The sequence below is a fragment of the Mauremys reevesii genome, linkage group 2 (genome assembly GCF_016161935.1).
Source record: "Mauremys reevesii isolate NIE-2019 linkage group 2, ASM1616193v1, whole genome shotgun sequence".
Lineage (NCBI taxonomy): Eukaryota > Metazoa > Chordata > Testudines > Geoemydidae > Mauremys > Mauremys reevesii.
Genome location: NC_052624.1, coordinates 279120459 through 279147669, shown reverse-complemented (window position 1 = coordinate 279147669; position 27211 = coordinate 279120459). Strand labels below are relative to the sequence as shown.

The following is a 27211-nucleotide window of genomic DNA, read 5'->3' as shown; positions in this document are numbered from 1 at the left end:
TCAATCACTACAATTTATTTATAAACTCATAAAACACTGTTTTACTGCTACGCTTTGAGTGCACAACCAGTGAGAGGAGTTATGTTTCCAAAGAGAATTGGTTCTGATTCTGTCCTCCACAGATTCTTTAGAAACAAGCAGTGTGGGCGGGAGGCAAGGGAGGGAACAACTGCACAGCATGGATAATGCACTGCCAAGCGTGTAGGGACAAAACAAAATCAAAACCCCTCAAACTTCCAGCAGACCCTCCAGGGAAACCTCCACCTTCTTCTCCTGGATCTGGCTCAGCCTTTCCCATTGATACTGCAGATTAGATGGGGATAATTAAGCCTGTGTATGTTCCATCCTATTTCCTTGCTCAGCCAGAGGGTAAGTAAATGAGACATAGTCACATTTTATGCTTACGAAGACCCATAGCTCTTCTTTCTTTCTTATGGTACAACCATATGGGAGCCCCTGTTCATTCACCATCTGTGCCTCTTTGATGTGTCAGACATGGTTGCTACCACCCATCCTAGACCCAGGCATATATTTCTACAATACACAAATCAGCACAATCTCTGATTCTGTGCCTGTTTGGAGGAGTGGTCACAGAGAGCCAGGGTGTTTGAGTTGGCTTGGGTGAAGCAAGGTGATGAAGGTAGTTGGGGGAATGCATACTGGTGATGAACAAGGGGCACGTAGATCCTTAACAGCTGAAGTGCCTGTAGCACCTGCCTCAGCCATGGTACACCTGGTGTGCTGCTAGGGATTGATGTACCACAGCACTCAAAGATCCAACAAAAACACTATGATTACACTACCTGGAATAGATTTGATTTTGCAGAACCTTGTTGGCCAAGTTTTGGGTTTGCAAACAACAGCAAGGAGTGGTTCATACCCAAGTCCTATTTCATCCAAGTTCCCAGAGACTGAGGGTTCTGATTTTGTCTCTTCTTGACTGTAAACTGTAGATTTGGCTCTACAAAGGAAACACAGGATGTGGAAAATTAGCATGGAATACTTAGTGATGAATGTGGTATAAATGCCAAGGGTAAAATAGATGAAATACTGTTTAACTTCTCTAGGACTGTCCATTCAAATTTCTGCATGATCAGCCTTGTAGCCCCATGTATTAACATAATAATTCAGCCTTGATTCAAGTACCTGCAACTCCCTCTGAAGTCAATTGGAGTTTAAAGTATCAGTGGGCATCACTGCAGTCTATTTGTATATGTAAAGCATTCCAATTTGCATAAATTAGCATGACAAGTGGAGATGGCCTCAACATGATTTTTTAGATCTTGATTCTAAGAGCTATGCTCAGCCAATGAAAAAATGTAACGATACAACCGGAACTATATGGTCAGTCACAACAGCATGATATTCAAATACCAAATAAGCTACTTGCAAACAGGTTAAAGATCAAAAATTAGTCACTGAAATTATTTGGCAAATGTTAAATAAAGAAATTAGGGGGGAATTACTGTTTTCAGACAATTCATGAACAGAGAAAAAAATCATTAAATTAATCAAACAAATTTGTTGTTAGTGGAGATGGCAACCATCTCCACTAGCAACCATTAGCTAGCTGAATACAACATGCTAAGGAATTATAATTTAAAATAGAACATCAAGAGCAATTTCCTTTATTTTTGAATCACTTTCACTACCATTTAAATGATTGTCTTATGGCTTCCAGTTGTGTTTATAAGGAAGCCCTTTTCTATGTTTGTGTAATGTAACATAATGGCAAAGAACCAAAGTGCCAACATGTACTTTCAATCTTGATGGCTTTTCTTTTTAGATTCAGAGAAATCAACACAAAGAACATATACAAGAGAGTACAGTTTGTGTTACTCACTCTGCGGCCGTGGCAATCTTGAACTAATTTACAGGGAACAGACTATAGGACACTCCGTAAGAAATAATACAGAGAAAACATTAAATGCAACTACATATTCCAAAGAAAACTATAAGAGAAGAAAAAAGGGATTACTACATTTAAGAGGTCCTGGAGGGAAGGTTAACAGAGGTGTTAGAGACAGGTGAGGAAAAAGAAGACAAAAGAATAAAAATAAATAACAGAATAATTAACCTTCATTTATCCTAATTAATTTAGGACTAAATTGAATGTTACCACTACGTACCCTGTCATAACTGTATGTAATGTGTACCATCACATTCTGTATTTTAAAATTATTTTTATTAGTCCTTTCATCTTCAGTTCAACTTCTTCTCTCAAGCCCTCATTACTATTCAACACCTCCACAGTCTTTTTTGTCACTGGACATTTTTTGTCACTGGAAAATAAACTGGATCAATGCAGCAACTCAATTAATTCCTCATCTTAAATTCTAATAAAATCAATTTGGAGAAGTGGCGTGTCGTTAAGCTTACATCATAATACAGTAATTAGAAACAACTTTCATCTTGCCATTTCCTTTGAAGATTTTAATTGCAATTAAACATGCCTTGCTTCTCCATTAAAGACTTTCAAAATGGAAATTGGATGAGAAGTTAGAGATAAGGCTGATTAGAGCAATCATACCTTCCTCCCCCATTTTTAATGTCAAAAAATTGTACACATGTGCCATTAAAAAGTTTGCATATCAGTTTCCTTCCTTTATAAGTTAAAAGAAGAAGATAGTTAAAATTTGCTTATGTGGCATCTCCGTTAATAGAGGTTTGCAACCATGGTTGCCCATTCTGTATGATCTTCTGGTAACCTCTTTGTGCATGAACAACCCTTCTGATCCACCCAGGATAGCACATCATCCATCCAAGATATTATTTTTGTGTTCGTGTTCTTCTGCCATCAACTTTCCTTCCAGTGCCTATAAAGATGCATGACTATATCACATTCTAATAGGTCAGACTGGAGCAACAGAATCTATTTTGTGTTTAGATCCATACACATTTAGTGGTTCAACTATGTATGTTCTTGTTAAAGTTTGCGAGCAACCATTTTAATTAAAGCTCCTCTGAAAGTGGCAGGTACAAATGGGTGACTATTATCATTTATTGTATTAGAGTAGTACCTAAGAGGCCCATGTGCTGTACAAACACTAAACAAAAAAAATTTGTAGACTATTATGCAACATACACACGGACATACACACAGTCTTTGTTTGGCCAAGTTATCTTTCAATCTTTCTTCATAAATCAATCCCAACAGCCCTTTTGATTGGTTTTGTTACTCTTCATTAAACTCCTCCCAGTTCATCAGTGTCTTTGTGGTATTGAGGTGCCCAGAAATGATCATGTTTTTCCAAATGAGGCCACAGCAGGGCTGTAGAGAGAGGAACTATCAGTTCCATCCGCTGTTATCTGGACCAGTGATCTGCTAGGTCACTCCAATCCTCGACTCTTGTGGTCAACCTTATCCTGCTCTGCTGTGCTAACCCCCACTTCTGGGCTGTTCACGCACAATCTCTAGCATGTAAGCTGCTCCCAGATTCGTGAGTGAGCACTTTTGGCCAGCCGCTGCTTCGATTGTGCAACCAAATGACACTAGCCAATATCTCCGGTCCCAGACACAACCCTAGGAACTCCTGTCTTGCAGTGCCCAGTTATGCCCGGCTTGTTATCCCAAGGGGAGTCTCTGACATGCTTCAAACCAAATGCACTGCTTCAGGTAGCATAAACAAACAAATCTGTTAACTACAAAAGAGATTTGAAGTGATTATAAGTCAAAGCACAACAAATCAGATTTGGTCAAATTAAATAAAAGGAAAATGCATTCTAAGCTGATCTTAACACTTTCAGTGCCCTTACAAACTTAGATGCTTCTCACCACAGGCTGGCTGGTTGCCCTTCAGGCAGGCTCTCCACTTTGATCAGCGCTTCAGTTGGTTGGTGGTGGTGGTGATGGTGTCTGTAGATGGAGGTGGAAGAGAGAGGAGAGCATGGCAAACGTCTCTCCCTTTTATCATGTTCTTTCTTCCCTCTTGGCTTTGCCCCCCTCCCTTCAGAGTCAAGTGAGCATTACCTCATCGTAGCCCCAGACTGACCAAGGGAAGGGGGGTGACTCACTCCAGAGTCCAACAGGCTCTTTGTTGCTGCCTAGGCCAGTGTCCTTTGTTCCTGTGAGGCTGGGCTGGGTTTGTCCCATACACGCCCTGATGAGGTATGAACTGTCCCTCTGCTTCTGGAGAATTTTCCCTGGGCTTGTTTTAAGCCATGAGGACACGTTTTCAGCCTCATAACTATAGACATACAATTACAACCTATAACATCAGTATAACAAGAATGCTCAGTGAATCGTGAGCCTTCCGAAGACACCCAATATGACAAACTTTCCATTGGATACCACACAATCATATTATAAGGCTGAACATGGGGGTGCAGAGTGTTCCCCTGAGGTACAGAGTGTCACAGGGACTAGCCCTTCCTTCAAGTTAGCTGAGTAGTTCACATCTTATAGACACAGGCCTAGAATTTTAAAGGTATTTAGATGTTGGCTCAATGTTGCAGTGCCTAACTGATTTAGGATCCTGAAATTCATTTTCAAAAGGGATTTAGGCACTTAGAAGCCAAAACCCCATTGATAGTCAATGTAATTTAGGCTCCTAAATGCCCCAATCCCTTTAGAAAAATGAGATTTTAGCTCCTAAATCAATTAGGCATTGCAATACTGAGCACAGTGATGCTTAAATAACTCTAAAACTCTGGGCCACGGTGCTTGCACAGCACAGTAATAAGTTCCCCGCTCCCGCTCCTTTGTGTGCCACTCCCTGTGTGTGGGATGCTAGCCCTCATGCCGTGAGCTAGCTATGTTATAGGCAGCCCTGGCTGTTCTGTGCTAGCCTGGTGCCAGCAGGAGAGCAGCGAGAGGGGAGGTAGAGAAGCCACTCCACAGCCTAAAACCACTGCAGCCCCTGGTGGCTTGGAAGAGCAACTGCAGCTCTGTCTGCACTCCAGTATGAGGCATACAACCTCAGCTAGGCTGCAGACAGGCTTGTCAGGGCTGCCAAATGTGTTTGTCATTTGAGATGCCTGATACTTTTCAGCCACTACAGTTAAGACATATTTCTGTAACTGTCATTACAAATAACTAATACAATTTTCTCTCACACACACTATTGCTGCTCACATCCTCACATCTCAAGTTAACTTGTTTGTTGTCTGAAGATACAAAAATAAAATAAGAGGCTCAAACCAATGAACAAAAAACTTTTTTCCTTTGCACACCATTTCTAGTAAAGATTTTAAAAACACTATTGTACAAACAAAATGACTATTTTATACTGTGTTGTTGTAGTCATGTCAGTCTCAGGATATTAGAGAGACAAGGTGGGTAAGGTAATTAATATCTTTTATTGGACCAACTTCAGTTTGTGGGAGAGACAAGCTCTCGAGAGCTCTTCTTCAGATCTGGAACACGGAGCAAGTTAGAGGCAAAAAGGCATCGCTTAAAAACTGAAAGTCAAATACTATTGAGGAAAATAGAAAGGAGCATAAACTCTGGCAAGGCAAGTGTAAAAGTATAATTAGGCAGGCCAAATAAGAATTTGAAGCGCAACTCTCAAAAGACTCAAAATCGAACAGCAAAAAAAGAAATTAAGTGCACCAGAGAGCCTGTCAAACAATCAATGGGGCACCTGGACGATCGCGTTGCTAAAGGTGCACTTCAGGAAGATACGGCCATTTTAGAGAAGCTAAATTAATTCTTTGCATTGGTCTTCAGTGCAGAGGATATGAGGGAGGTTCCCAGAGCTGAGCTATTCTTTTTAGGTGACAGATCTGAGGAACTGTCACAGACTGAGGTGTCAATAGAGGCGGCTTTGGAACAAATTGATAAATTAAGCAGTAACATATCACCAGGACCAGATGGTATTCACCCAAGAGTTCAGAAAGAACTGAAATATGAAATTGCTGAACTATTTACTGTGGTATGCAAACTATCACTTAATGTGATCAAAAAGGCAATCCTGGCTATTTCAGGCCAGTAAGCCTACTTCAGTACCAGGCAAATTGGTTGAAACTCTAGTAAAAGAACAGAATTATCAGAAACATAGATGAACACGATTTGTTGGTGAAGAATCAACACAGCTTTTGTAAAGGGAAATCATGGCTCACTGATCTATTAGAATTCTTTGGACTCTCAGAAAGCCTTTGACAAGGTCCCTCACCAAAGGCTCTTAAGCAAAATAAGCAGTCATGGGTAGAGGTAAGGTCCTCTCATGGATCAGTAACTGATTAAAAGACAGGAAACAAAGGGTAGGAATAAATTATCAGTTTTCAAGATGGAGAGTGGTAAATAGTGGTGTCCCTCAGGGATCTGTATTGGGACCAAAGCTGTTCTACATATTCATAAATGATCTGGAAAAAGGGGTAATCAGTGGGATGGCAAAATTTGCAGATGATACAAAATTACTCAGGATAGTTAAATGCAGACTGTGAGAAATTACAATGGAATCTCACAAAACTGGGTGCCTGATGAATGGCCGATGAAAATCAATGTTGATAAATGCAAAGTGATGCACACTGGAAAACAAAATCCCAACTATACATACAAAATGATGGGGTCTAAATGAGCTGTCACCACTCAAAAAGGAGATCTTGGAGTCATTGTGGATAGTTCTCCAGAAACATCTGCTCAATGTGCAGCAGCAGTCAAAGAGCTAACAGAATGTTAGGAAAGGGATGGATAATAAGACAGTAAATGTCATAATGCCACTAAATAAATCCATGGTACGCTCACACCTTGAATATTACCTACAGTTCTGGTAGCTCTATCTGAAAAAAAGTTGTATTAAAATTGGAAAAGGTACAGAGGAGGACAACCAAATGATTACAGGTATAGAACAGCTACCATATGAGGAAAGATTAAAAAGACTGGGACTGTTCAGCTGGGAAAAGAGATTATTGAAGGAGTACACAGAGGTCTACAAAATCATGAATGGGGTGGAGAAAGTGAATAAGGAAGTATTATTTACTCCTTCACATAACACAAAAGCCATGGATCACCCAATTAAATTAATAGGCAGCAGGTTTAAAACAACCAGAAGGAAGTACTTCTTCACACAATACATAGTTAACCTGTGGAATTTGTTGCCAGGGGATGTTGTGAAGGCCAAAAGTATAGCTGGGTAAAAAGAAAAATAGATAAGTTCATGGAGGATAGGTCCATCAACGGATATTAACCAAGGTTTTCAGATATGAAACCCCATGCTGTGGGTATCCCTAGATTCTGACTGGCAGAAGATAGGAGTGGATGACCTGGGATCATTCAATAATTGCCCTGTTCTGTTCTTTCTCTCTGAAGCACCTGGCATTGTCACCTGTCAGAAGACAGGATACTGGACTACATGGACCATTTGCCTGACCCAGGATGGCTATTCTTATGGTTCCTGAAGAAAATTTGGGATTATAGGAAGTGCTCTGTGGTGGTGGATAGTTGTTGTGTAACCCATGCATCTGTCGCTGTTGCTTTTAAACTGTAGTACTCCATTTTGGATTTTTCCTGACAGAAGAATGGAGCAGCTGCCCACTAAGTCCAGCTAGTCTGGGACTAGCAGGTAAACAAATGGGGCAGGGGGAGTCATGAACCCTTGAAGCATGCTCAGTAGGGCATCTCCAAAGGTGGAGAACAATTCCACTCCTAAGTATAAAGACAAAAAGGCACAAAAACTCTTTTGTTAGTTCAGCACATATCAACACAACACAGCCATCCAGACCAGGAAGGGAAGATGACCATGTTCAATTGAACGCGCAGGAGAATTAGGTAGGCAGAGTTGAAATTTGTCCAGGATTAATATCCCCTACTCCTAATATATATAGTAGATCAGAATATATAGAGATCAGAAAAGAGCTATTGCATCTATAGAGGCCTGAAAATCCTCTTGAGGGCCCCCAGTGTGGTCCTTATACCAAAATGACCATGTGTGGCAAGAAGTAAAGGTCTCTTTGAGGACAAGCTGACTCAGAGCAGGAGACAGGATGGAATTATGTGCAATAGCCCTGCAGGATTGCTAGGGAAGGGGGAACAGCTGTGATCATTATTGCAGAGTTCACAATTTGTAGGTTCAGTTCAAATAACCTAAGGGATGAGAATCTCACCTGATATAATTACATGATTTAAAGTGACTTGTTTAATTGATGTATATCACTGAGATGATGGCCATCCCCATTCAGAGTGAGGGTGGATACTTCAGTGAATCGTGACTGCCCCTTTATGTCATTTCACCAGCCAAAGATAATTAAAGGAGATTCTATATGCAAATTGGTTTTTTTAAAGAAGGCCAAGATGACATGTCCTTTGAGTCTGGAACTCAGTGTATGATTCCATCTGCAGAATATTAAAAGGGATTATTAAAGACATTTAAGTTTGCACAAGTTTGAAATAAGTGGCCTTTATCTTTTCTTTCCAAAGGTCACAGGTTTTTTTTCACCCATTGTCTTCATAGTGACAGTAACTCATGTTGTAAGGATATAATTTACACAACGTCCTGCAAAAGAAATAATCTCATTTCCCCTTAATAATGATGGTGAGTTTTGAGGCTATATCTGTGAACACCACTAAGCTACAGTATTATATACACCCAGAATTCACAAATTTAGATACAGTTTGAAAAGCATAGTCAGGATTTTCAGTAGTGACTCCTGATTCTGAGTGCCTTAATTTTGGGTGCCCTACTTGAGACACCGTAAAGGGTCTTGATTTTCAGAGGGTGGGTGCCCAGATCTTTCTGGAAATCCGGTCCCTTTAAGGGACTTCAAAAAGGGATGCTCTTAAAATCAGTTATTCTCGAAAATCCTGGCCTGAGGTTTTTTTGAGCAACAGGTTGCAATTGCTTCAGATTTTCCCTTGCTTTAAAAGGTGAGCATGTTCAGTGGTGATATAGATTATCTGACAAACTAATTCCAAGATGAGTGGCAAGATTTGTCATGAGGTAACATCTAGTAGAAGGTGATTGCCCTGCTGAATGAGATAGTAAGTCTGCAGATAGATTTGGGTTTGGAATTCAAAAGGAGCTGTCATGGAATCCAAGTGGTAGATGAAGAGATCTAAATGGGCATTGATGAAAGAGATTGGAGCATGAACAAGCCTTTGAAAATATTACCTTTATTCAGTAGAGCTTTCTATAAACTGTGTGAAATTTCCAGAGAAGAAAATACTATGATATAGTATCAGAGGGGTAGCCATGTTAGTCTGGATCTGTAAAAGCAGCAGAGTCCTGTGGCACCTTATAGGCTAACAGATGTTTTGGAGCATGAGCTTTCGTGGGTGAATACCCACTTCATCAGATGCATGTCGACGAAGTGGGTATTCACCCATGAAAGCTCATGCTCCAAAACGTCTGTTAGTCTATAAGGTGCCACAGGACTCTTTGCTGCCTTTATGATATAGTACATTACTAAGGATATGATTTAGTCATGGAGGTCACGGCAGTCATGGATCCCGTGACTTTACTGGACCTCCCTGACTTCTTCCGCATCAGATGTGAGCAGCTGCTGCCAGAGCAAGAGCCGTGCCTCCTCCCCCGCAGCTGCCACTGGGGCTGGAGCTGTGTGCCCCCCTGCCTCCCTCTCCTGCAGCTGTGGCCAGGGCCAGAGCCAGAACTGTGTGGCCCTGCTCCGCAACTGTGACGGGGGCTGGGGCCAGAGACAGGACTGTGCACCCTGCCCCCCACCCCATGGCTGTGTCCAGGGCTGGAGCCAGGGCTGTGCCCCCACCCCCCATGGAGCTCCAGCTGTCATTCCTCCCACACACACCCCAGCCCCTGGTTATTTTTAGTAAAGGCACAGACGGGTCACAGCTGGTGTGTATTCACTGGGCAGGGATGGAGAAATTTTTGTTTATTGTCCACAACCTGTCCGTGACTTTTACTGAAAATAACCGTGACAAAATCTTAACCTTATATATTACTAAAGAACATTAACAACTTCACTGCTGTTTCCTAATTCCACTGTCTGTGCGCTAGCTGCAATCTGTTAAAGCTGCAGTGCAGCCTGCTATAACTAGCACATTGGCCGGGTGCTTTAGGGGAATCCTGGCCTACAGCTAGAAAGAAGCATCAGTGCTTGAAAATTGGAGATGTTTCACCCTGTGGCAGGTCCACATTTGGGTTAACAGTTTGAGGAAATAGGATTGAATGAAGCTTCCACCAAGAATAATGATAAGGATTGTGTTACAGACTGAACTTTGGTTGGTTGACCTGATCTGAGTTGACCACAAGATCTGGGCTCTGCAACCGGCGCAAGAAAGGATCTCAGAATTGGGCCCTGTCAATTTAGACAGCCAATAAAGCTCCTTGAAAGGTGGGATTAAGACACAGTACATAAGTGGCTGGTACACTGGACTAGATGGCTTTTCTTGTGCCAATAATGCCTTATGGCCTTTCTTTAAACCCTTTCTCCATCCCTGCCTAGTGAATACCTCCTTTGGTGCACCGCAATGTGTAGTTACTGTAGCCATTCACGCAACCTGGCCTTTCTGTTGTCATTCGGAATGATGAAGCTGTTTGAAAAGTGGCACCAATTGATTGCTGTGCAGTTCAGGCATGAAGCACATACTCCTCCCTCCAGAACTGCAAATCCCTCTGGGCTGCTTGGGACTAATACATATCACAATCCCAGTCCCTCTTCAGTGTTGACATTAAGGGTTGGTATCACTATGGGTTCACAGTGCAAAATGCATTAACATCTTAATGAATCGTGTCTGTCGCCACAGCAAGGATTGAAGTTTTAATGTGATTTTATTTTTGGGACAGCTTGCTTAATGCCAGCCTCTGAGGGAATGGAAGGGGCTGTATTTTGGCAACTTCTGTAGCTCCTCGTGGCTCTTTAGTCCAGTTGCTGGCTGCATCCTAATCAGATTGTCAGAGCTGGAACTGGGGTGATGGTCAAAGCCCAAAAACCAAAAAGAAACTGCTCATGTATGAACAAGAGCCAAATGACTAAGTAATGCACACGTAGAAAATAATCCCAAATATACATATAAAATGATGGGTTCTAAATTAGTTGTGACCACTCAAGAAAGAGATGTTGGAGTCATTGTGGATAGTTCTCTGAAAACATCTGCTCAATGTGCAACGGGAGTCAAAAAAGCTAACAGAATGTTAGAAACCACTAGGAAAGGGATAGATAATAAAACAGAAAATATCCTGATGCCACTATATAAATCCATGGCAAGCCCACACCTTGAATATTGCCTGGAGTTCTGGTCACCCCATCTCAAAGAAGATACAAGAGAATTGGAAAAGGTACAGAGAAGGGCGACAACAATGATTAGGGGTGTGGAACAGCTTCCATATGAGGAGAGATGAAAAGGTCTGGAACTGTTCAGCTTAGGAAAGAGACTCAGAGGATGTGGCAAGTGTCTATAAAATCATGACTGGTGTGGAGAAAGTGAATACAGTAGTGATATTTACCCCTTTGCACAACACAAGAATCAGGGATCACCCAATAAAATTAATAGGCAGCAGGATTAAAACAAACAGGGAAGAAATTCTTCACACAAGGCACAGTCAACCTGTGGAACTCATTGCCAAGGGATGTTGTGAAGGCCAAAAGCATAAGTGGGTTCAAAAAAGAATTAGATGAGTTCTTGGTGGATAGATCTATCACTGACTATTAGCCAAGATGGTCAGGGATGCAACCCCATGTCCTGGGTACCCTAAACCTCTGACTGCCAGACGCTGAGACTGGATAACAGGAGATGTATCACTTGATAATTGCCCTGTTCTGTTTATTGCCTCTGAAGAATTTGGCACTGGCCACCACCAGAAGACAGGCTACTGGGCTAGATGGACCACTGATGTGACCCAATATTGCCATTCTTATGTTTTTATGAAAGGGCCAGATAAGGCTGGGTTGTAAATACAGCCTTAAATCTATGAGCAAAGCTTATCTTCCATACAGCTACACTGGCATATTCAGAGTCATGCTTTCATACAGAAAGCCTTTAAGAATTGCATAGTGTGGATTTTGAAGTAATTGCTGACCTTTGTTATGTTCTGAGTGAAAATCAAGCATGAAAGGAGAGACTACCCTCAAGATAAATATATACATATTAAATACAGTATTTCCTGCCGAGTACTCTTAATTCCTAGCGAATGTGAAATCACTGGAGTATCCATTCAGTTCCCAGCAAATGTAAATGACATTACTTTTATAGGTGTGCTGTATTCTGCCATACAGTCCTGAAATCGTTGATTTATGCAAAAACATTTCAACCTTTTAAATGGAAATTTTAGAGAATATTATATATCTAATGTCTCAAATTGTGCCTGGCTCTTTCCACAACAAACCAAAAGACATGACACAATTACTTCTCTGGAGATAAGCATTGGCCATGTCATTAAATGATACCAATGTCTTTGGGTCATATTCTGACTTTGGATGAACATACATTGCTCCCAGTGAATGCCCGTATGGCCCCACAGTATGCCAACATTTTTATGGCTGACTTAGAACAACGCTTCCTCAGCTCTCTTCCCCTAATGCTCCTCCTCTACTTGCGCTACAGTGATAACATCTTCATCATCTGGACCCATGGGAAGGAGGCCCTTCAGGAATTCCACCAGGATTTCAACTATTTCCACCCCACCATCAACCTCAGCCTGGACCAGTCCACACAAGAGATCCACTTCCTAGACACTGACCTGCTAATAAGCAATGGTCACATAAACACCACCCTATACCGGAAACCCACTGACCGCTATACTTACCTTCATGCCTCCAGCTTCCATCCAGGACACACCACACGATCCAATGTCTACAACCAAGCTCTATAATACAACCACATTTGCTCCAATCCCTCAGACAGAGACAAAACCTACAGGATTTCTATCAAGAATTCTTAAAACTACAATACCCACCTGTTGAAGAGAAAAAACAGATTGACAGAGCCAGAAGGGTACCCAGAAATCACCTACTACTACAAGACAGGCCCGACAAAGAAAGTAACAGAACGCCACTAGCCGTCACCTACAGCCCCCAACTAAAACCTCTCCAGCACATCAAGGATCTACAACCTATCCTGAAGGACGATCCCTCACTCTCACAGACCTTGGGAGACAGGCCAGTCCTCACTTACAGACAGCCCCCCAGTCTGAAGCAAATACTCACCAGCAACTATACACCACACAACAAAAATATTAACCCAGGAGCCAAACTCTGCAACAAACCCCGGTGCCAACTCTGTCCGCATATCTATTCAAGAAACACAATCACAGGACCTAACCACATCAGCCACACCATCAGGGGTTCGTTCACCTGCACAGCTACCAATGTGATATATGCCATCATGTGCCAGCAATGCCCCTCTGCCATGTACATTGGCCAAACCAGACAGTCTCTACGCAAAAGAATAAATGGACACAAATCTGACATCAGGAATTATAACTTTCAAAAACCAGTTGGAGAACACTTCAATCTCCCTGGTCACTCAATAACAGGCTTAAAAGTGGCAATTCTTCAACAAAAAAACTTCAAAAACAGACTCCAACAATAAACTGCAGAACTGGAATTAATTTGCAAACTGGACACCATCAAATTAGGCCTGAATAAAGACTGGGAGTGGATGGATCATTATGCAAACTAATTTCCCCCATACTAATTTCCCCCTACTGTTACTCACACCTTCTTGTCAACTGTTTGAAATGGGCCACCCTCATTACCAATACAAAGGTGATTTTTCCTTCCTTGGTATTCTACTGTTAATTGAATTGTCCTTCCTTGGTATTCTGCTGTTAATTGACCCCCCCAACTTGGTAAGGCAACTCCCATCTTTTCATGTACTGTGTATCTATACACCTGCTACTGTATTTTCCACTCCATGCATCTGATCAAGTGGGTTTTAGCCCGCAAAAGCTTATGCTCAAATAAATTTGTTACTCTCTAAGGTGCCACAAGGACTCCTCATCATTAGATTAATGTGATTTAATACACTGTACCGCAACAATGATAAATTAGACAGATGCAAATAGAAATAATTCTAGAAGGGAAGAAGAAACTGCAGTTGCTTTGCCATAAACACACACAAAACTTCACCTGATCATAATTCCTCTCTGCTTGTTATTTCACTAATGTTTTCGGTCTGGGTTCAGGCAAGTGAAATTCACACACACGCATCAAGCTAGAGTTAACTTTCTAACAAGAAATAATGCCTGATTCATTCACTTTTGTTCTCTTTGACTAATCAGTTTCTTCAAGCACTGCTATGCTTTTTGTCTGTAGGTTTCAGAAAGGCAATTAATTTTCCTGAATGAGAGACCTGAAAGGGACCCAAAACGCCCTTTTCATGAGCACAAAGTGAGGGTTGTGGTTCCACTTAAAGGAAAGGAGCTCATATCCTCAGTTTGCAAAAATAACTTGCTTTCTCCAGTAGTTTTCATAAGTGATCAAGAAGAAAAAGACTGTTCCAACTCAAAAGAGTTTGTAGAAAAAAGGCATTTTTTTTCCACCAGACTTTGACCACAGGCTTATTAAACTGCAAGCTTCACTGTAGTGTAACCTTCTTACACCAGGTGTCCTTGATCATCCTTGTTCTTTAGAGAGTTGAGCACATCATAAGCACTCAACAACAGGAGATGATTTTCACCTACAGCAGCTGTTCACTTTTTATTACCATAGTGCCTAGAGGTATGTCTGCACACATAGGCGCCAACTCCATGGGTGCTCCAGGGCTGGAGCACCCACGGGGAAAAATTAGTGGGTGCTCTGTATCCACCAGCAACCAAGTTCCCCACTCCTCTCCCCGCCCCCCTCACCTCCACCTCCTCCCCTGAGCACACCACGTTCCCGCTTCTCCGCCTACCTCCCAGCGCTTGCCTCCGCGTGGCGTAGCAAGCTCCAGGAGGGAGGGGGGAAGAGCGGGAACGTGGCACGCTCAGGGGAGGAGGCGGGCCTGGGGTAGGGATTTGGGGAAGGGGTTGGAATGGGGACGGGGCAGGGGTGGAGTCGGAGTAGAGCCAGGGGCAGAGCGGGGGGGGGAGTCAAGCATCCTCCAGCTCGAGCAGAAGTCGGCGCCTATGTCTGCACAGCATTTTGGAGCAAGTCTCCCAGCCCAGGGCAATAGACTCAGGCTAGTGGGGCTCACACTACTTCTCTAAAAATAGCTGTATAGACAGCACCTTGAAGTTGCAGTTTGGGCTGGAGCTCGGACTCTGACGCTTCGGAGGGGGGATTCAGACACGTGTCAGGGACAGTCTGGGTATACTAGGTCCTGCCTCAGTGCAGGGGGCTGAACTAGATGACCTCTCAAGCTCTCCCTTCCAGCCCAGGATTCTAGGGGTACGTCTATACTACCCACCGGCTCAGAGGGTAGCGATCTATCTATCGGGGATCGATTTATCCCGTGTAGTGTAGACGTGATAAATCAATCCCCGATCACTCTCCCGTTGACTGCTGAACTCCAGCTCGTTGAGAGGCAGAAGCAAAGTCAATGGGGGCGCCGCGGCCGTTGATTCCGCACTGTGAGGATGCGAAGTAAGTAATTCTAAGTCGATCTAAGATACGCAACTTCAGCTATGAGAATAGTGTAGCTGAAGTCAACGTATCTTAGATCAAACCCTCCCTCCACCAGTGTAGACCAGGCCTAGGATTCAGACCAGTGTTTCTCAACAACCGGTCTGTGGATGGTGCCGGTCCGGGGCAGCCTCCTTGCTGGTCCCTGAGATTTTCCTGACACAGAATATTAATATTTAAAATGTAAAGGGTTTTTTTGTATTTGCATTTTACATCACTGTATTCCTTCAATTCTTTCTGAACATTAAAAAATAAACAAAACAAACAAACCAATTTGGTTGACATCGGCTGCCATAATGCTGATATGTAAAGCACGTTGACATGCATTTGTTGTGTCAGGGACTCGAACCCCGACAGCGAAGTTCATTGTCTGACCGCAGTGAGACAGGCAACACCAGCAAGGTCCGATCAAAAGCTCTTTATTGACAAGTGCACGCATCAATAGAGAGCAGCTCGGCTCCAGAGAGAACCAGCCCCCCCTTTAAAGCTTAGTATTAGCCTATATAGACAGTTTTATTACGTTATAGATTATTCACTTGAGCAACCCACCCCCCTTTGTCTAACAACTAGAAATTAGACACCTTTTAATATATACGCATGCCTAGTTTCTACAGAATTGAATTGTTAATATTTTAACAAGCGCCAAAAGTTAGGAATGTAAGGGAGTTAAACACACCGAAAACTAAACCGGGGAGTTAGAGTCAGAACTGTGGGATAATGTTTCTTATCAGTTTTTCAAACACTGTTCCTAACATAACACAGCTGGTACCAGCCCCTTACTTATTTTATTCTTTCCCAGGGCTTTGTGAGACAATGCTGCTTCTCAGTATTTTTTCACTCTGGGATTACCCAGAAACCTCTGTTAGCCTGACTTCAGTCAGGTTGGCATAACTGGTTTTGTGCTACATCTTTATTCAGGCCTAACAGTTGGAAGGAAGTAGTTAGCGGTGAGCAAAATGTAAGTTCTAGTCAGCGTCGGCTCCAGGCACCAGCACTCCAAGCACGTGCCTGGGGCAGCAAGCTGCGGAGGGTGCCCTGCCGGTCCCTGCGAGGGCGGCAGTCAGGCAGCCTTCGGCGGCTCGCCTGCAGGAGGTCCACCGGTCCCGCGGATTTGGTGGCAATGTGGCGGAGGGTATGCCGAATCCACAGGACCAGGGACCTCCCACAGGCAAGCCACCAAATCCACAGGACCGGGGACCTCCCTCTGGCAAGCCGCCGAAGGCTGCCTGACTGCCATGCTTGGGGCAGCAAAAAAGCTAGAGCTGCCCCTGGTTCTAATAAAACTTTTACTTAACCAGACACCGTCATTGTCAAAGCAGTTACCTCTGGATCGATTTTTCAGAACTAACAAAGGTTCAGAAAAAACATAGCAGAGATGCAAGCGACTCCGCATGTGATAAGGGTTAGAAAAGAAAAGGAAACATTCATCCTTCAATGGAAAATACGGTCCAGCTTACGTTTAGTATGGTTTTGTTGCAAGTGAAAATGTAGAATGCCCAAAACCTCTCTGTGTTGTGTGTGGTACGACTCTGAGCAATGATGCTATAAAACCTTGAAAAATGATTTGACACCTTGAAAGAAAACAGAGTTTAAAAGAAAAGCCAGTAGAATTCTTCCAATGGAAGCAAGATGAAGTGAAGGGGTAAAAGAAACTGCTGCCATAACATCAAATGAAGGTACAGTATATTAAAAGCATCATATTTGCTGTCGCTACACACAACTAAATGCAAATACCCATTTACAGTCGGTGAAGATCTATTCATACCTTCAGTAATAGATGCCTGTCGCAAAACCTTGGGTGATGCAACTGCCAAAAAAGTGAGTTGCATTCCAGTGTCAAATGATACTATCTCCTGTCGAATCAATATTGCAGAAGATATCGAAGCTCAGCTGATAGAAAGGGAGAGAGCATCAAGCTGGTTTGCAATTCAGTTGGATGAGTCATCGGACATTTCTAACGCAGCGCTTGTTATTGTTTATGTGCGCTATGCCAATGAGGGTTTCACAAAGATCTACTCTGCTGTGAAGAACTGCCACAAAACACAATAGGGGCTGTGTAAACGTGTGTGTCTGGGGCTCAACCCTCCCCGGGGAGGAGGGGAGCCACACCGGCCTGCTGCTCTTAGTCGCATCCTGTCCCGACTCTTCAAAGCTGAGCAACAGTGCACACAGTCACTTAGGGGCTCAGGCCTTCTGCGGCAAGGCTGAGCAACAAACAGTTAGTATAGAGGCCCAGGCCCTGGATCAGGGCGGGGCAACAACAGTCAGAGCTCAGGCCCTCTGGAGCAGGGGTTGAGTAACAGTACAAGCAGTCTAGGGAGCTCAGGCCCTCTGGAGCAGGGGCTGAGTAACAATACAGCAGTCTAGGGAGCTCAGGCCCAGACCCTTAGGCCTGAGCGCTGGGGTGAGGGGGAAGGCTGCCACCCGTGAGTGGGGTGGCAGGGGGGACGCAGGCCCACCCACTCCACTGTGTCCCGGCCCGGGGCCCTAGCAGCGGCTACCACCGCTGACGGTCAGTGGGGATCCTGGCCGCAAAACACTGACATAGGCACTGGTTGATCTGCAGCCTGACTGGGGTCGGCTGCCCCCGGGCCACTTCCAATTTCCCCCTCTGGGCCTACCTGGTTTGTGGCGTCCGCTCCCGGGAAGTCCAACAGCATGGGCTCCTCGCAGCCCGGGCTGGGGGGTAGATCCGGCAGTTCCTCTGGGAAGTCCAGCCAGGTTTGCTCCGGGGGCTCCTCGGGGTAACAGCAAGGGGCAGGGGGAGTCTCCAGCGGCTCCTCCTCGTAGCTGGCACGGGGAAGCTCTGGTGGGTCCTCCCAGTAGCGGGCGAGGGGAAGCTCCGGCCAGTCAGGGCAACTGCCCTGGGCTCCAGTGGCTTCCCAGTCCCGAGCCCTCTCTGGCAGGTCTGCTCCCGACGGTGGCTGGGCTCCTACTGAGCTCCGCCAGCCGGCTTTTGTACTTCCGGGTCACCGCCTGACCCTCTGAGGGGCGGGATCACTGCTCTGTAGCCCCACCCACTCCGGTGTCCGGGGCTCAACCCTCCCCGGGGAGGAGGGGAGCCACACCGGCCTGCTACAGGCTGAAATCTTCTGGGTCCTAAATGAGTAAGTGACAGGACATGGACTTCAGTGGGACCGCTGCATTGGAATTTGCACTCTCGGAGCGACTGTAATGACAGGCAGACATTCAGGTGTAGTGGTGAGAGCGATGGAAATTGCACCGACAGCTCAGGCAACACACTGCTTTATTCATCGAGAGCTCTTGGCAATCTCTGGAGCTTAATGATGTCCTCGGTATAGTTGTTAAAATAGTGAATTTTGTGAAAACAAATGGACTCAATTCTCACACCTTTGCTACAACCTGTGAAGAAAATGGGATCCAAACACCGTCACTTATTCTTACACGCTGAAGTGTGGTGGTTATCCTGTGGCAAAGTATTAAACTGAGTGTATGAACTGCAACATGAACTTGAAGCCTTTCGGTCTCAAAAGAAGTCTCCTCTGGCAGCATATTTCCAGGATTTACAATGGCTTGCCAAGCCTGCATATCTGGCAGATATATTTGATTACTTCAATCAGCGCAATCTCTCTATGCAGAGAAGTATGTTGAGTGTCTTTGCAAAAAAAGCTCCAAGTCTGGAAAGTGAGTGATTGTTATAACATGTTCCTATCTTTCATGTTTCTTGCTATTGATGACAGTAAAGACATGGTCTGCCTCTCCTATGTGAAATAATTGCATCCCATCTAAAATTACCTCTCCAAAATTTTGAGGAGTATTTCCCATAAGATTCTTATCCACAGAAAGGAAATCAATGGGTTCATGATCCATTCTTCTCTCTAGAAACTGAGACCTCTGTCACCATCATTGAAGGACAAGTTGCTGGAACTGTGAAGTGATGAGGGTCTGAAGTTATAGTTTCGTGAACTGACTCCACCTGTTTTCTGGATCAAAGTCAGAAGTGAATACCCACAACTCAGTGAACTTACTATCAAAACTTTGCTTCTGTTCCATTCCACAAACCTCTGCGAAATTGGATTTTCAGCGGTGACTTCAATGAAAACAAAATACCACAACTGGCTGAGAGAGCCCTTGTCAAACATTCATCCCCCGATTGAAAGACTTGTGTCTACAAGGCAAGCACAAACATCTCATTAATAGCACGGTGAGTGAAGCCATCTGTTTTTTTGTATTATTTTTTTTGAAGCTAATCAATTGAATTATCTCTAATGTACTAAATGAGCTATACAGTAGACAAAGTTATTTGTAGTCTTCATTTGAAACAATGTTTAAAAACCAGGTTAACATTTTCATATCACATAACTTGTTGACTGGACTTTATTTTAACAAATAAACAGAATTGGAGTAGTGGCCTTTTGCTGATAAGCAAGTAAGAAATGTCCTACATGCAGATTGTACAAAAAAGAAATGCCTGACAATATTGAAAAAACAGCAAGAAATACCAGTGAAACGCTGTTCTTTTTTCCCCTCTCAATCAGTCCATGACAGTTTAGGAAGGCACAAGCTGGTCCCTGGTATCAAAAAGGTTGAGAAACACTGATTTAGACAAATGGGATGTACAAGGGAACAATAAGACATTACTGGTCAGCAGGATGGGGAGTGGTCTCTGCACCCCAGCAGCCTAACCTTTGTTCTTCATAAACATGGCCCATCCAGGTCTGGCTTTGGACTGATCCTGGATTGACCATGCTTTTATCATCCATAGCAACTGTGGGTCATTACAAACCTGACTCAGAATGGAATTGATCATCAAGAACAACATGTAGAATTTTAAACAAATAAATACAATTTTCACTGGCTTTTATTGAATCCACATAGAATGGTAAACTTAGGAAAACTAATAAACTTTTACAAAAAAAAATGAAAAGCAGAGAACTTGCAAGCATAATGGTTTTACAATTGTAATATACTTCTGGCAAGATTTGACATCTGAGGTCTCCTCGGAACTATTAATACAAAATCTGGAACAGATCTTGAAATATCAGCAGATTCCTGAGTTTTGACATTATGCTGAGATAAGAATACCCTGCAGGTAATTCATAAACCTTGACTTTAGGACAGCCAGTTCTGTGCTACTCAGGAGAGTTTCAGAAAGTTTCCTAGCATCGTTGGAAAAAGGGTTTCACATTAGTGAGCTGCTTTGCATCTTACTTAACTGCCATCACATCTCTCCGCTGGAATGGAGTTAGGAAATTGAATGGTAGATTTTGGAATGTTAATCTCTCTACAACATGACTTCAAAATTGCTCAGGATGGCCACCGTCAAATTCCAAAAAACTTTGTGATTCCAATGATTTCGGCTAAATGTTAATCAATTTGATTGGAAAGGCCAGGGTTGAGCAGCTCCTTTTGAATGTATTAGTACGGCATCAGCTATTCACAGGGCACAAAAGTCATCTTTCTAATTTGCAGACACTCTTGCAGCCTTCAACAAAATTTAAGGGCTAAAGGCACTAACCTTTCTGTGTCCTATCAGCTTTTACTGATAGTGTTGTAAATGCTGCCAATTGATTGAGTGAGCGTCTTTTATTTATTTTGGTCTTCAAGAGTTGTCAGATAAAGGTCTTGGCTCTGTACCATCCTCACTTCCTAATATAGGAAGTGTTAGTAAGTCAGATATTTTAAAGAATTGCTGTTCCTTTAAGTGGACAGAGCTTACAGATGATTAACGGACAGAGGTCCAGGAGGAGTGATCTACCACAGGTCGATCACTAGAGAACCTGACAAAAGATAATAGCACTGGACTGTGTCCAGTACTAGTCAATTTCATGTAAGAGGTTTTGGAGCCTGGGGGATATGGCAAATGAATCTTGTGCATCTAAATGGGGTGTGGGAAACCTCACACATGATCAAGAGTGTGTGTATATGGGGTGAGGGGGGGAAAGGGGTTTAACACAAAAAAAACTTTAAAAAGAAAGTCAGTGGGGCATTAAATCAAAATACTTGCCGTGATGTTGGGATGGGTCTAAACAAATGTACAAGCATTGTGTGTATTAGGATGATGATATGGCATGGCTAGGAGGGTCTCACTGAGTAAGTTCTGGGTCCATCAGTGGATCTCAGGATGCCTTAGAGCACTCCTTGTGAGCTTTCTGTACTTTGTAGCCCTGTGAGATAGCACGGCAGAGATAAATGAATAATCTCAGTAGTGGGAAGAATTCTCGATGGCTTTTCTGGGTGTTCATTTCTCTTGCTCTATGGATTTATTTTTACAATGAAGCTTGTGCATAAATGGGAAGCCCCCAGAGTTATTCCGTTTTGTTAGGGGGGCTCAGATCTGTAGGCTCCCTTACACACCCAGACATTTTTCATTTAAAATGTCTCAAGGACATTGAGCTACATCTGACCCAAGGTTAGGGCATCAGAAGCAGGATAAGCCAGGATGCAGGGCCCCTGGCCATGGAAATTGTGCCCAGAGGAGCTCTGTGGCAGCACAAGGGGCCCTCAGCTCTCCTGTGCCAGAGACATTACAGGCATAAGCAGATGGCACTGGCTGCAGAGGGGGCGTGTTCAGGAAAGCCAGGGGTCATACTGAGTAAGTGCATTCCCATGGCAGCCTTTGCCACTAGGGTTCCTGTAGAGACCGGTACAAAGCTTAAAGCTGCCCTATGCCAGGCATATTGCCTAGAGTATGGCAGCAGTGCACTGCCACTCTCCTGGAGTGTACCTAAGAGCTGGCATATAAATGCTGACCGGGCCACCCTGACCCCTACCTAGACAAAGAACCAGAGCCCCTAGCTCTTTGATTAGCTGGGGAACAACTCCTCTCAGCCAGCCCTCCTCCCACTCCTCTTCCTCAGCCTCCAGCCCCATCCCCACAGCCACCTGCCAGTCCTCCACCCCCCGAAACAACACCTTACTCCCCTGATGCCCCCGCTGACACATATTTCCTAGAGAAGGAAATACAGGTGCTGCTGTGGGCTGTAACTTAGATCTGTCTGTTCTGCCCGGCCCCTGACTTCCACCCCTCAACTGTAGACCCTCCCCGTGGAGGAGCTGGGGCTCTGCTCTTTCTTCCTCTCCTTTCAGACAGCTGGGTGGGAGGGGAAGAGAATGGAGAAGAGTGAGGAGTCCAAGTGTGAGGCCACGGGGTGTTTGTGAGAGGGGGCATAGCAGCATGTGTATGTTCAGGCATGTGGCATAGCTGCCGATGGGCCTGGTTGTCCCTTTTGAATGCCCATCCTGAAGAGCAGGGTTGTGACAGCTGGTGGGCTCTCCACTCTATGCACGCACCAGGAAAACACAAGGTTTTCCTGGGGGGAGAGGTAGATACACTGAAGGGTAGGGGTAGGGTCCAGAGTGACCTAGACAAATTAGAGGATTGGGCCAAAAGAAATCTGATGAGGTTCAACAAGGACAAGTGCAGAGTCCTGCATTTAGAAAGGAAGAATCCCATGCACTGCTACAGGCTGGGGACCCACTGGCTAAGCGGCAGTTCTGCAGAAAAGGACCTAGGGGTTACAGTGGACGAGAAGCTGGATATGAGTCAGCAGTGTGCCCTCATTGCCAAGAAGGCTAATGGCATATTGTGCTGTATAAGTAGGAGCATTGCCAGCAGATCGAGGGACGTGATCATTCCCCTCTATTCGGCACTGGTGAGACCACATCTGGAGTACTGCATCCAATTTTGGGCCCCCACTACAGAAAGGATGTGGACAAATTGGAGAGAGTCCAGCGGAGGGCAAACAAAAATGATTAGGGGTATGGGGCACATGACTTACGAGGAGAGGCTGAGGGAACTGTGCTTATTTAGTCTGCAGAAGAGAAGAATGAGGGGAGATTTGATAGCAGCCTTCAACTACCTGAAGGTGGGTTCCAAAGAGGAGGGAGCTGGGCTGTTCTCAGTGGTGGCAGATGACAGAACAAGGAGCAATGGTCTCAAGTTGCAGTGGGGGAGGTTTAGGTTGGACATTAGGAAAAACTATTTAACTAGGATGGTGGTGAAGCACTGGAATGGGTTACCTAGGGAGGTGGTGGAATCTTCATCTTTAGATTGTTAAGGCCTGACTTGACAAAGCCCTGGCTGGGATGATTTAGTTGGGGTTGGTTCTGCTTTGAGCAGGGGGTTGGACTAGCTGAACTCCTGAGGTTTCTTCCAACCCTAATCATCTATGATTCTATGGTAGCTTCTGGCCCTGTAGGGAACACTGGTTGTTTTACAGCAGGGGAGGGAGAAGCAGAAAGCATGCATGTGAAAGGGAGAGAGAGATACAGACAGAGAGTGGTTGCTGGCAGTTACAGAGGCTGTGTGTGGACCAGGTTGTCTCAGTACATGGGTTTTCCCAACCCTAGCAATAACACTTTACACATGTCATAAATTATGCTGAGCCTTACAGACCACTTGTCATGAACAAGGTCCATTGCTTTGCCTGGCCTCATGGCTCATTAGCTTTCATTGGGTCAAAATTCTAGCAGCCTTCCTAGTTTCCCTGGGCCAGTGTCACATCGAGCTGTGTCAATCACTTTACGGTACAGCATGACACATAGTGTAACTCAAAGTCAGTGTGATGTGCAATAAGAAGCATTTAGCCTCTGGAAGCCTGAGAAGGCAAGATTTCTAACACAGCACAAGAGCGGTTCCTGAGTTTTCTTAACGATCCCCAAAGATGAACCAAAGGCCCAAGGGAGCACCTGAAAGTTGCTCCTCCTGGTAGTAGGAAAATGATACTTAACAGCAGAGTTAGCACCCCAGCCTGAACTGTCAAGCAGCAAGGACCAAGACCAAGCATTTTATTCTGTTGCTAGGGGTGGAGGGAAATTTAGACTGGGCACAGGGACTGATCCAGCCCCAAATTAGCTCTGCAACTGAAAAACCATAGACTTCTCAACTCATCACCCCCACCCCTGCCTCCCAAAATAATCATTTCTCCTTCAAGCCATGGCCATATAGGATATATGATGACCCTTTAACAAAGATGTACAGGACTCCACTGAGCATGCTAGGGGAGTGTCCTGATGTCATTCCTCAATCATTTCGCCATCTCAAGCAGAACATCCCATAACCAGGGGAGGAAGAAAAGCCAAAGAGACCTTGCTACGCCAAACTTGGGAGGTGCTCAGATACTACAATGAAGGGTGTCAGTCCAAACCACTACGTAGCATGGCTGAGCTGGCAAATGTCATGGAACCTGTATATGTGAAGCCCCAGAGTCATTGCAAGGGTATTGCCCATAGCTGATTGGTAGTTAGGCAGCTAATATGGTAGCCCTTCAACCCAGGGTGGCTTTAAAATAGAAGAGTTGGATCCAGGGCCTGAAATAAAATGTACACCATATACTAGGGTTTCCAAAACATTTTCGTAAGGTGGATCCCTTCTTCATTGAGACGTTGTCCTACAAACACCTCTCCACCCATTAGTTGGCTAGCCAACTACAAAAGCAGTTTCTCCTCCCTTGGTGTTCACACCTCAACTGCTAGAAGAGGGCCTCATCCTCCCTGACTGAACTAACCTTGTTATCTGTAGATTATTCTTGCCTGCGTATTTATACCTGCCTCTAGAAAATTCTACTACATGTGTCTGACAAAGTGGGTATTCACCCACGAAAGCTCATGCTCCAATACATGTTTTAGTCTATAAGATGCCACAGGACTGTCGCTTTTTACAGATCCAGACTAACACCCATTAGTGATTGAACAAACATCCCTGAGTGGCATCACAGCAATTGCTTGCCTGGCAAACGACAATCAGGGTACATCCAGACTACCCGCCGTATTGGCGGGTAGCGATCCATTTTTTGGGGATCGATATATCGTGTCTCATCTAGACACAATATATCGATCCCCGAACGCACTCCCGTCGACTCCGGAACTCCACCGGAGTGAGCAGTGGTAGCGGAGTTGACACGGGGAACCACGGATGTCGATCCCGCGCCATGAGGACCCGAGGTAAATCGATCTAAGATACTTCGACTTCAGCTACGCTATTCACGTAGCTGAAGTTGCGTATCTTAGATCGATACCACCCCCCTAGTGTAGACCAGCCCTGAGAAGTACTGAGCATAGTTTACCTTCTTCCAGTGCAGTTTGGCAGCTGGAGACAAGGAGGAAGAACCAGCACTGTGTGACCAGCCACCTCTGCAGTGTACCACCAAGTGCTAAGCAGACACCATTTGAGAATCTCTGCCATATACCATTATACTGTCAGTGGAGGTGTTGTATTAGTTTAGATGGATTACATGAGCCCCGAGAGTCAAAGGTATTAACATGACACAGTCAGTCTCCAGTCAGTGTCCAATATTAAACAATGTAAACACGGTGTGGGGTTTGGCATACAGAGACCTTAGACCAGTGGTTTTCAAGCTTCTTTTCTGGTGACCCAGTTGAAGAAAATTGATGCCCACAACCCAATGGAGCTGGGGATGAGGGGTTTGGGGTGTAGGAAAGGCTGGGGCAGTGGGTTGGGGTATGGAGTGGGGCCTGGAATGAGGAGTTCAGGATATGGGAAGGGGCTCTGGGGTGGGGATAAGGGGCTTGGGGTGTGGAAGGGGCTGTGGGTTACGGGGGCTCAGGGCTGGGGCAGGGGGTTGGGGTGCAGGGGGGGTCAGGGCTCTGGGGGCAGGCTCTGGGGTGGGGCTGGGGATGAGTGGCGAACAGCGGAGGCTAACAAAGGGAGTTTGCCTGGGATCTGTCTGAGAAGAGGTACCCTAAGTGCTGCAGTAGGGGGGCTGTGTTGGTGAGTTCTGAGTGTCTGTTGTGGGGACAGTTTGTCAGTTTGACTGTGTGCCTGATTGATTGTTTGAAAAGTGTGAATTGGGAGTGCTTCGTTCCAGGTGAGCCTGACTGTTATAAAAAGGCAGTAGCAGCGAACGAGCTGAGTGGTGAACAGCGGAGGCTAACAGAGGGAGTTCACCTTGGGAGAGCCCACTGAGGCTTTCATCTTGCAGGCTTCTCTGAGTAGTTACTGCAACAGCTGAGGAAGCTCTTAGACAAACATGGCACAACCTGTGCAGGTTACAACAGCTGAACGCTCATCTTCCATAATTCCTTCCTTCTTTCTTCCACAGGACAAAAGTGACTTTGTCTGTACAAAGTGCAAGCTGGTCTCCATATTGGAAGAGAAGGTTCGAGGTCTGGAGAAACAAGTGTCGACCCCGTGTTGCATAAGAGAAAATGAAGATTTCCTGGACAGACATCAGGATATGCTTCTATGGGCGCAACATTCAGAAGAATCAGAGCCGGCTGCGCAGTGGGAACAGAGGGATGGTGAAGAAATCAGGGCCGCCCAGAGGGGAGGGCAAGTGGGGCAATTTGCCCCAGGGCCCGGGCCCTGCAGGGGCCCCCACGAGAATATAGTATTCTATAGTATTGCAACTTTTTTTATGGAAGAGGCCCCCAAAATTGCTTTGCCCCAGGCCCCCTGAATCCTCTGGGCATCCCTGGAAGAAATTTGGCAGCATGTGACCTCCAAAAGAAGAAAGAGGAGCGTCCATGTACCAGCAATGGAGATACAGGTGAGCAACCATTTTCATGTTCTCTTCACAGGTACTAATGCGGAGAGTGGATTAAATGATACATCTGAGGGAAGGGAGCTGAAGGAGACTCCACCGATTGAAAGGCATAAGATGCACGGTGCTAGGGATGGGGGTTCCACGACCACCGCTCCCAAGAGAAGGAGGCAGGTGGTGGTGGTCGGGGACTCCCTCCTCAGGGGGACTGAGTCATCTATCTGCCGCCCCAACCAGGAAAACCGAGAGGTCTGCTACTTGCCAGAAGCTAGGATTCACAATGTGACGGA

At 44.8% G+C, this 27211-nt stretch overlaps 1 long non-coding RNA gene across 1 annotated transcript; it reads right to left on the bottom strand.

Moving 5' to 3' along the window:
* Positions 1-211: 211 nt before the first annotated feature.
* On the bottom strand, positions 212-18235 carry LOC120399276. Its single transcript, XR_005595063.1, has 3 exons — positions 18078-18235; positions 17222-17346; positions 212-961 (listed from the first exon to the last, which is right to left on the bottom strand). It is a non-coding gene; the product is annotated as an uncharacterized LOC120399276 (long non-coding RNA).
* Positions 18236-27211: the final 8976 nt, after the last annotated feature.